General features: G+C 35.5%; 1 long non-coding RNA gene across 1 annotated transcript; it reads left to right on the top strand.

Moving 5' to 3' along the window:
* Nucleotides 1-1303: 1303 nt before the first annotated feature.
* LOC107877644 lies at nt 1304-7922 on the top strand. The gene is made up of 2 exons (XR_001676436.2): nt 1304-4616; nt 5805-7922. It is a non-coding gene; the product is annotated as an uncharacterized LOC107877644 (long non-coding RNA).
* Nucleotides 7923-10668: the final 2746 nt, after the last annotated feature.

Raw genomic sequence — 10668 nt, forward strand, 5'->3', positions numbered from 1 at the left:
CAATTTCTGGAAACTCTTCTTAGTTCAAGTCTGAGGTTGCGGCGAAAACAGAGCTGTGTGGGGTGTTTGTGTGGGTAGTTTTGCCCCTTTCTGTCATTCTCCGCTGCCAATGATCTCTCAAATGGAAGTTTTCCAATTGCAAAACCACCTTTAGTTGGTTGATTTATTACTCCTTTCGTTTCACTTTTAAAGGCTATGAAGATTATTTCTTATGAAAGATGAATCAGACATTTTCCTCTTGAGCTGAAAAGAACTTTTAGGCGTTTGGACAGCATTTGGTTGACATTGGAAAAACCATAATCTAATATTCTTCTTTGTTGCCTTGGCTTCGATATTCTTCCTTAGAAGCTATTGGGGAATGGGGCTGATGCTTCTGATCAGCTGAAAGGGGTCGTAATGGTATTTCTAGTTCTTTCTATTCTGTGCTTAATAAATGAATATGCAAACTACCTTCCCGTATCTTGACTTGGCATCCCAGTATGGCCTGCGATTTAGAATCTTCTTTCATACGCCAGCACTGTCTTGCAGCCACATCGTGGGTGACTTCTCTTTGCCTCATGATAACGTAGATTTGAGCCTCAATATCTATGTCAATGTCAATCCATTGTCCCTCATTCTCAACTCAGTTAGGATCTGGTCCAGTCTGCTGTGCCTCATTCCCAAGCCAGTTATGACTGGCTATGTAAATTTCTGCATCCATTCTGCTATATTTAGGTGCATTTAATTTGAATAATAAATCTCTCTTTTTAAGCGAATATACATAGGGTGTGTTTGGTATGATAGAAAATATTTTCCATGGAACATGTTTTCCAGGAAAATAAGTTGGTTTTCTATTTATTTTCTCATGTTTGGTTGGTGAGTGGGAAATATTTTCTAAAAAATATTTTATGGTGTTTGGTTGGTGAGTAGAGACTATTTTTTAGAAAAATATTTTCTAGTGTTTGATTGGTGAATGAAAAAATATTTTTTTAGAAAATACTACTAACTGTTAACTAGTATATCAGTGCCTCTAGCAACTCAACAATTTGTAAGAACTAATTTAAGCATAACAAATAATATCGAATACTAAAATATTACAATCACTAAATTTAAACAACTATTAATTAGCAAACATAGAAGACACTTTTCAATATTTTATCGGGACAATCTCAAGATACTACAATTAATAGAAATATAACGAAACGACAAGCTTATTCAATCTCGTGAAACAAGTTACATTGATGACAAAATGAAATATGCAATTAGCAAAAGTAACATCGGTAAGTCTTTCTCTATGCATATGAAAATAACAATACATTCAATGTACATTGAAAATACAAAAAAATCGAGATTCACTATTTTTTATTTCAAGCATTGAAAAATTGAAGCAAAGCATAGTGAAAAATATTTTTTGATTAATGTAAATTTTTGAGAAATGTGAATTTTTTTAGTCATGTGAATATGAGGTGTTGTTGATTGGGGAAGAGGGGTGGGGTGGGATCATAAGTTTCATTTGTTATTTTCTGAAAATGACTTCCCTTAACTCATGAGGGAAGTCCGCCAACTCCTATCCCGAAGATACAAAGCGCCCAGTCCTCTTCTCTTGTGTCGAAGTGCAGTGTAGTGTGGTGAGGTTTTGCCTCACAGAAAGAGTGGGAAATTGGGATCAAAAAAGGCAATTTCTTTTCGTTAAGTCATTTTCTCTCAAATTGAGGAAAATGAGTTGTGGAAAATATTTTCTAAATATTTTATTGCAACCAAACAAGGAAAAATAGGAAAATATTTTTCTATCGTACCAAACACACCCATAATGTGAAATAATCGAATTATATAAAAATTATTATTTGATAAGAAAAAACTTATAAAAAGGTATATCATAAGAAAAAATTCATCTAGAAAAGGTTATGTACTTAGTTATGTTAAATGACATTTGAGGCTTTGCCTTCATGTCCTCACCCTTTCATTTTGTTTGATCCTCTTTCTTGTTTTTTGTTTATTTTGTTGACAAATGCTCTTGCCTTATTTCTACATCATAAACAGAAACTGGAATCCTAAACTCAAGCAAGCATGAGTCTGCGCAGGGATTTCTACGGGTGTTGCCTCCTATCTGCATGCCTGTGATATATCTGTGTTCTGCTATAGTCAAAGCAGCAGCCCTTCCTTCATGCTTATTAGCTGGCGCTCTCATGGTTATTCCCAATCTGCTCTATTTCTCACACCAACTATTTGCTTCTTTTTTCTTTTTTCATTAAGTTAAAAAAGTAAGCAGAAAATAGATTGGAGATGCAGTCTATCCCCGTACCTCTCGCACGCTAAGCAAGCGCTCTACCAACTGAGCTACATCCCCTGCTTTATATGCTTCTTCTTTCTTGGTCATTGTCTTTTATTTTTCACAAATCTCAATCACATGAGCATCATTGTAGTTGCTTATCTGTAGGCTGTGAAGATTCATTGGGTTTGAGCCTTCTGGGCCCGTATCTTGGCGGGGTAAAGCAGTAAGGCTTAAGCAGAGCCTTCTCTTTCTAGCCATGGCGGTGTCCCGTTACTTTACCTGATCTTATGACAGATCTGAGCCTGCCTATGTACTCATAACTCAGGATGTTACTTCATAGATAGATATCTAAAAAAGATGGTAATAATCTCTTATAGTTGCCTGGGAAAGAGAAGGACAATGGTGAAAGAAAGTGAATACTACTTCCCCTTGTCACGAAAAAGGAAGGTCATATTCCTAAATGCAATACATGAGCCTTTCGGTTAAAAGTTCTCTTCGTGGACTAGCCCAGAAATGGCAAGAATGAGGCAAATTAGAGTATGTGATTTCTTTCAAGGATGGTTGCTCCTCTCGGCTTTCTCTATGATTCTCCCCTTTTCCAACAGACTAACAACCCTTAAGAGCAAATAACACTTCAATTTCCTTTTTAAAAAAAAAAATCCATCCAAAAACACTTCAATTCGTCAACTCTCATTGTTAGTGGAACTGGAAAGTGTTTCATTATTATGCATTCTACTGTTAAAGGGGCTATGATGATGCTTATAAATTTTTCAATTTTGGGATGATCATTGAGCACTGAGAATTGAGATGACTTGACCCATATCTTGGCGTGGCAACCTTGCTCATGCAAACAGTGTTTTGCAGCCATGGCGTGGCTGACTTCTCTTTTGCCTTATCATTATATGCATCTGAGCCTCAATTTGTTGAAGAACAAAAGTAGGCGTTTGGACAATATTAGAGTTGGAAGCCGATAAATTCTCGTAAATGCAGAATTTTGAGGTCTCTTCAATTATAAGCTCTCATATAAGCGAATTGCATTTGTTAGGTTAGCCAAGAAATAGAGAGAATGAGGCTGCAGAGAGTATGGGATTTCCTTCAAGGGTGGTTGCCCCTATCTGCTTTGCCTATGATTCTCCCTTTCTCAACAAACCAACAGCCCTTGAGAGAAAGAAAGAGCAACATAGTACATCAGTTTCTGTTCCTGTATGACCATTCATGAAATTTCCCCAATATACGAGTAAACCAAAACAACTACGCAGCCTTCAGATCTTCAGTCTGTCTTCTCATGGCCCTTCGCACCTTTCTTCCTTTTTACTCTAAATTGTTAGTAAAAATTGGAAAGTTTTACATTATGATGCATTCTGCTACATAAAGGGCTATGATGATGCTTATATATATCTTCTAGTTCTGTGCTGATCATGGAGTACTGAGATGAACCAACCTGTATCTTGGCGTGGCAACCTGGTATGGCCAGTAATTGAGAACTCTCCCCCTCATGCAATCGGTGTTTTGCAGCCATGGCAAGACTGGCTTCTCTTTTTGCCATATCATCACATGCATCTGAGCCTCAATTTGCTGAAGAACATAAGTAGGCATTTGGACATTATTTTCAGTTGAAATTGTGAAATTCTCTTAAATGCAGACTTGTGAGGTCTCTTCAGTTAAAAGCTCTCATTTAAGCAAAATTCCTTAATTTGGCAGAAATGGTGCGAATGAGGCTGCAGAGAGTTTGGGATTTCTTTCAAGGGTGGTTGCGCCTCTCTGCTTTGCCTATGATTCTCCCTTTCTCAACAAAGCAACAGCCCTTAAAAAAGAAAAGAAAAGAAATATATTCAACTTCAGTTTCTTGGTTTCTTTTTGTTATGTTGTTGTAATACATACTCAAAACCTGAATACAAAACTATACCACTTCTGAGTAAGAGATATTTCACTTCAGTTTCTTGGTTCTTCGGTCTGTCTCCTTTATGGCTTTGGAAACTCTTAAAGAGGCAATGATGAGAACTTTTTCTAAATCTGACCACTGATTCGGGCATGGAGACGATCCGATCTGTATCTTGGCGTGGCAACCCGGTGTGGCTGTGAATGCTAAAAGTGTCTACCTGGCATTATGCTACCTGTGATTGAGATTCTTCTCTCATACACGCAACCGATGTTTTGCAGCCATGGCGTGGTTGGCTTCTCTTTTGCCTTATCATCACATATATCTGAGCCTCAATTTGCTAAAGAAAATATATCAAACCCACGCCCTTTTGTTTAAAAATTATTTTGCTTTTCCCTCGTAATGTATTTCCAATCTTTTATCCGTAACAACTCAAGAATGAGGCAAATGTGGGATTTTTGTGATGGTGGTTGCCTTCCTTATCTGGTAAGCATATGATTTGCATTCCTTTGTTTTGTTTACTTTTATTTCAGTTACCACGTTTGTATTTCCTCGCAGTTAAGAATATATGCAATAGATAAATGTTTTTCTGTGTGCAAACCAAACAAATGAACTCCAATTTTCTGTTTTAAATTCTTGCCAGCCTTGCTCTGCCGTGAACTTGCTTGTCTTCATCTCTTTTGCTGTGAAATCCTCAATTTGCAGTGCTCTTGTATGCTTTGCATATGATAATAGCTGGAAATTGTGATAATATACTAGTTTGTTTGAACAGTATTATCAATTTTCTGGAAGCATAAGTGAAACTATTACCCCCCAAAAAAGGAATTTGCTCTAGTCTTGTAATGGCAGGCGGGCACCCTGACCCCGTTTTCTTTGAAGTAAGACCCTCATGGCTTTGGAAACTCTTAAAGAGGGTTTATTTTTTTTGGGTCTTAAAGAGGCAGTGATGATGATGTTCTGTATTTCTGCGCTAACTAATTAGAGCATGGATATTATGCAACCTGTATCTTGGCATGGCAACTCGGCATGGCTAGTGATTGAGACTTATCTCTCACATGCAGTCGATGTTTTGCAGCCATCATTGTTGGCTTCTCTTTTGCCTTGTCATAACAACAGAGACAACAACACCCAGTGTAATCCCACAAGTGGGATTTGGGGAAGGTGGTGTATATGCAGACCTTACCCCTACCTTGTGAAGGTAGAAAGAGGTGGTTTCCGATAGACCCTTGCTCTATAACAACAGATCTGAGCCTCAATTTTGTAAAAGAAAATATTTCCCTTCACCCTTTTGATTAGAAGTGTAATGCCTCGCAATATATCGCCATTTTCTTATCAACAATAGCTCGAGTATGTAAAGTGAAATGTGTGGTTTTTTTAACGACGGTTGCCCTCCTTCCCCGGTAAGCCCAAGATTGTTTTCCTTCCCCCTTTTTTGGCTGTTATGCCAGCTACCGTGTTCATTTTCTCCCACAATTATGAATATGTGCTATAAGATATATTGTTTTCCTGTTAAAAACCAAACAAATGGACTCCAATCTTCTGCCTTAAATTCTTGTCAACCCGACTCTGCCACTGACTTGTTTGTCTCCATCTCTTTCTGTAGCAAACTCTTCAGTTCTCTGTGATTATACAAGTGCTTATACTAGTTTGTGTAAACAATTTATCAATTTTCAGAAAAAATGTAAATGAATATTTACAAAAGGAAGAGAAAAAAACCACACTTGGAAGCTTCCAATGGTGTTTCCTCCTCCCATCTGCATGCCCATGATATCTGCATATTCTGCTGCTGCTAAAGCAACAGACCATTAATGCTTAGCTGACGCTCTTATCATCTTATGGGTATTCACCGTCTGACTCATTTCTCTCACTATTGGCTACTTATTTCTTGGTCATCATCATTTCTTTTTTTCACAAATCTCGATTGCTACTATCATCATTGCCGTTGCATGTCTGTAGGTTGTGATGGTATAGCTACTTGACATCATTGGGATTGGATCTGCTTGTCTCGTAGATAGGCAGGGCAAACCAGGATGGCTCAAGCAAGAGTATTTTCTTGCATGCAATTCTTGTTTGCAGCCGTGATGGTGTCCTCTTCCTTTACCTGATCTTATGATAGATTTTAACCTACTTATGTACTGACGATTGTCGCTAATAGCTATCTGAAAATAGATGGAAAAAACTTAATAGATATATGCCTGGAGAAAGAGAACGAAAATGATGAAGAACTACTTTCCCTTGTGATGACATTTCCCTGTGCCACTCTGAGACCAACAACTCTTATTTATGGAAAGAGTTTTACTTCTATAAACTGATAGTTCCTCCTAATACTACTCTACATCTCTGCCTTTCCTCTGTGCGTTGTTGGAGTGTTAAAGGAGGGTACATAAAGAGGTGCTGATGATGAGGGGCTAAATAATTTGGGCATTGAGGCCACCTAACCCATATCTTGGCTGGTGATTTGAGTTTTTCCTTTTCACATGCACTGGTGTTTTTGCAGCAATGGCATGGTTGCCTTCTCTTTACCTGATCTTTTTTGCAGATCTAAGCCTTGCCTTTTTTTGGCACCTGCAATTTGTTATCCGAAGCACACTTTTTGCCCCAATTTTTTTGCTTAAATCTTTCAGTATCCAAATAAAAAATGAGGAAATATAGGGAAATATGAGGATCGTTCTATATGTTCTTAGTTTCTAACTTTCCTCTTTCATGCAGTAAAGGTGGACGAATCATGGCTGAATGGTATCGTCTATAAGTTTGTTTTTGTCGATGACTTTGATGGCTGTTGTGCATATCTTTTCTTTTCTTTTTCTTTTTTGCCTTGGCTGTGAGATTGTTCCTTGGAAGCAGTTGTAGAAGATGTTCAAATAGCAATTGTTGCTACACGTAAAAGAAGCTGTGATGATACTTTTGGGCTAATCAATGAGCGTGGAGACGATCCAATCTGTATCTTTGCTTTGGCAACTCAATGTAGCGTGTTAGGTTTCTCTTACATGCAACCTGTGCTTTGGAGCCATGGAGTAATGAGCTTCTCTCTGCAATCTAACGCAAGTTTGAGCCTCGATTTGCTTTTAAAAAAGACAACCTTTTTCTTAGTTTAATGCAGGGATATGATCGATCGAGCATGAGATGATCATGTTGCTAAGTTAGAAGAATAAGGATCTCTCACTTTTCACCATGCCTGTTTGTTGCACTTCTTCCTGTGTGGCTGTCATTTTCAACCAGCATTGATCAGCACCATAAGCATTGGAGTTCCACTCATAACTTCAAGAATGCAGTTCGCAACAAAACCAATGTAATCTCAATAGCGGGGTCTGGGGAGGTTACAGTGTGGAGGTATAGAGAAGGTTGTTCCGGAAGATCCTCAGTTCAAGTAATTGATCAAGATTTACAGTGAGGAGGATTATTGAAGCTCCATTTCTTACTGCTGATATTGCATGAAACACATTTAATTAATCTCATCTTTAGCTTTTTCTCTTTGATTCAGAAAGAGATGCAACTTGCTAGATTGGATGGTATCCATGTGTCAAAATTCATCTTTTATTTCCTAGATACCCCTAGTTTATCCATTAAGGAGTTGTTTGGTAGGAGGGTTAAGGATAACTAATTCTGGGATTAATTTAGAAGAGGAGTTCATCCCATGTTTGGTTGGGACAAAATGCATGGGGTAACTCATCTCAAGATTAGTTATTTCGGAATTGTAGTGTTTTTTTTATCATTCCTTGAGGGTGAGATAACTAATTTCGGCATAACTTGTTTTCCAACCAAACGACCCCTAAGTTTAGAATTTTGAACAAATTATTCAGTTTGGTAAATAGGGTTGGAGATTACATGTTTCCAAATTTCAAATGCAATTCTTGAGTCATTTACTAGTATGTTGTTTGGCCATTCAACAAATGAGTTGGCCATTCACTTAACATGTCCAATTACCTCATTCTATTCTGTGATTTAATAATCTCTTTATATAATGGTTGTATGGTAGCATTTTAGTTATTATGTATCAAATTCAACAAATCAATTATGATTTTTGGTTGTTAGTTTTGGAAATATTTAAATTATTTAATGTAGGGTCGGACATGGATATTAATAACTAAATATTGAAAACTTTGAGACAAAGGTGAAGTTGTTTCTATGTGATTTATTGGTTATGAATTTTTTATTTTAAAAAAAAAAAATTGAGGGGAGAGGGTTACAATGTGGAGAATCGAATCTTCACCAATAAGGTGGTTATGAATTTGATCGTGGAAGCAGCCAAAAAATATTTATTAGGATAAATTATTTTTATCACAACATTTAACGTGTGGTTTTTTCTCAGATTTTGTTTAACATTTGCATGGGTGGCATTAAATTCGGCATAACTAATTCCTCCTTTAGTATTTCAGTATTTCAATTTGTTTGTTTGTTACTCTTTAATTTGACGCAATATTTAGTATAATTAGTTCCTCCTTATAATTTTGTGATATTGAATTTAAGGGAAAATGATCAAATTTATCCCTCAACTTAGAAAAAGCAGCTAATATGCCCTCGTCATATTTTGGGGTTAATCTGCCCATATTTTGAGGTTAAATTATACAAATGTTATAAGATTTATTTTGAATCATACATTTCTAAAATCCTTTTTTATTTTTTAATTCTTTTTATCGAAGTCAACTAATATCTTCTAAATTAAACAATTATGAGAAAGAAAAAAAGCACCTGCCAATCAGAAAATTACCTAACCATATTGAACTGCCACCTCGAAAAATTACCATTTACCTCAAAAGAATCACAACAATATTAATTTTTTCTCAAAAAATGCCTTTATAAATAACACGAAAAGCTCAAAAATTAAAGGTGGAAAATAGTTGTCCAGCAAAGAAAAGGTTAGCCCAACAAATAATAAAGAAAATAAGGCAAAAAAAAAAGAGATTAATTTTGTTTACAAGGGTGGTTGCCCCTCTTTGTTTAGTCTATGATTTTTCTACCCAAAAAAATGAAAAAAAGCAACAACCCTTGTATTCATGTTTAGCAGCCGTTTGGCCATTAGTATTTTTTCATTTTTTTTTTTGAAAATTATTTTACTTCGATGAGAAAAATAAAAATAATAGTGTTTGGCCATTAAAATTTTAAATACCATTGAAAATTGTATTTAGAAAAGTGAAAACAAGAAAAATTTATTTTCAATTTTCATTCCTACTTCTCTCACAGAATTTTAAAAATAATTTTAATTTATATTTATGGCCAAACACAACAACAACTCCAACTTCAACTCCAAAAAATTATAATTTTCATGGTCAAACGGGGCTTTAATTTCTTGGAAATTAATTGGATTATTAGAAAACATACATGCTAGTAATACTGTGGCCTCATTTAGTCATAAAAATTATAATTTTTCGGAGGTGAAGGTGGAGTTGTGTTTGACCATGAATACAAATTAAAATTGTTTTTAAAATTTTATGAGTGAAAAAAGTGTGAAAGGAAATGAAATATAGAGTAAAAACAACAAGAATAGAGAGAGAAGACAAAGTGATTATTATTTCTCTTGATTGGTCAATTATAATGAAGGACAACCCCTTTATTTATAGGGAAAAACTAACTTGGGTTCCTAATTTTTTCATAAATAGACATTCACTATATATAATAAAGTAGACAGTCACTATATATGGAAAAAAATTTAGTGAAAGAAAACATCTCTAACAATAGGCATATAGGTTGCCTCGTTAAAAAACTTATAAGGAAAATTCAATGGGCAAAATGGTACGATGAACCCTTGTACGATGAACCCTTGTACTATGTCTGTTTTGTAATGTGGATACTCCTACTTACATGTTTGTCATCTGAATCCTTGAACCCACTAAAAGACAACATTTTAAACACTTTTTCGGTGAGGTAACACACTCGCCCCACGTCAGCTGTCCTTTTATCTTCCACGTTATTTTTATATATAGCAAATATTAAATATTAAAATAAAAAAATAAAAAAGGAAAGAAAACAACCCCCTCCTCTTTTCCCTCTCTCTTCCCCTTTTTCTTTCTCTTTCTCGTTTCTTATTCTCCCTCTCTCTCTTTTTTCTTCTTCTTTTTCTACTCTGTTTCTCTTCTCCTTCTTCTTTTCTTTATAAACCTCAATCAATATATTCTACTTCCAACGAATCAAGAAAGCAGTTAAAATTGTTAAATTTTATAAATAAAAAAAAATCATATGAATTCAACATTCATAATACCCATTTTATATATTAATTGTTTTAGTTGTTTGGTGTGAAATTTTACATTTTTTTTGTCAGCAGGTGATTTCATGGTAAAGTAATGAACATCTTTGTATGTGTTCTTCTTTTTGAGTTTGTTTGATCAGTCAAATTAAGGGTCACTGATGTCTTTGAGATTTTGTTAGCAGAATCGGATTCCATGGTAAAATTGGAATGCAATTGAAATTTGAGGGGTTTTTTTTAATTGATTTCATGGTGTTTGGTTTAAATTGATTCCATGGTGTCTTGACCAAATCTTACCCAAAAGCTGAAATTCAACACAAAAATTGACCAAAGCTGCTAATGGACTTAGAGGAGAAA

Source organism: Capsicum annuum, chromosome 7 (assembly GCF_002878395.1).
Source record: "Capsicum annuum cultivar UCD-10X-F1 chromosome 7, UCD10Xv1.1, whole genome shotgun sequence".
Taxonomy (NCBI): domain Eukaryota; kingdom Viridiplantae; phylum Streptophyta; class Magnoliopsida; order Solanales; family Solanaceae; genus Capsicum; species Capsicum annuum.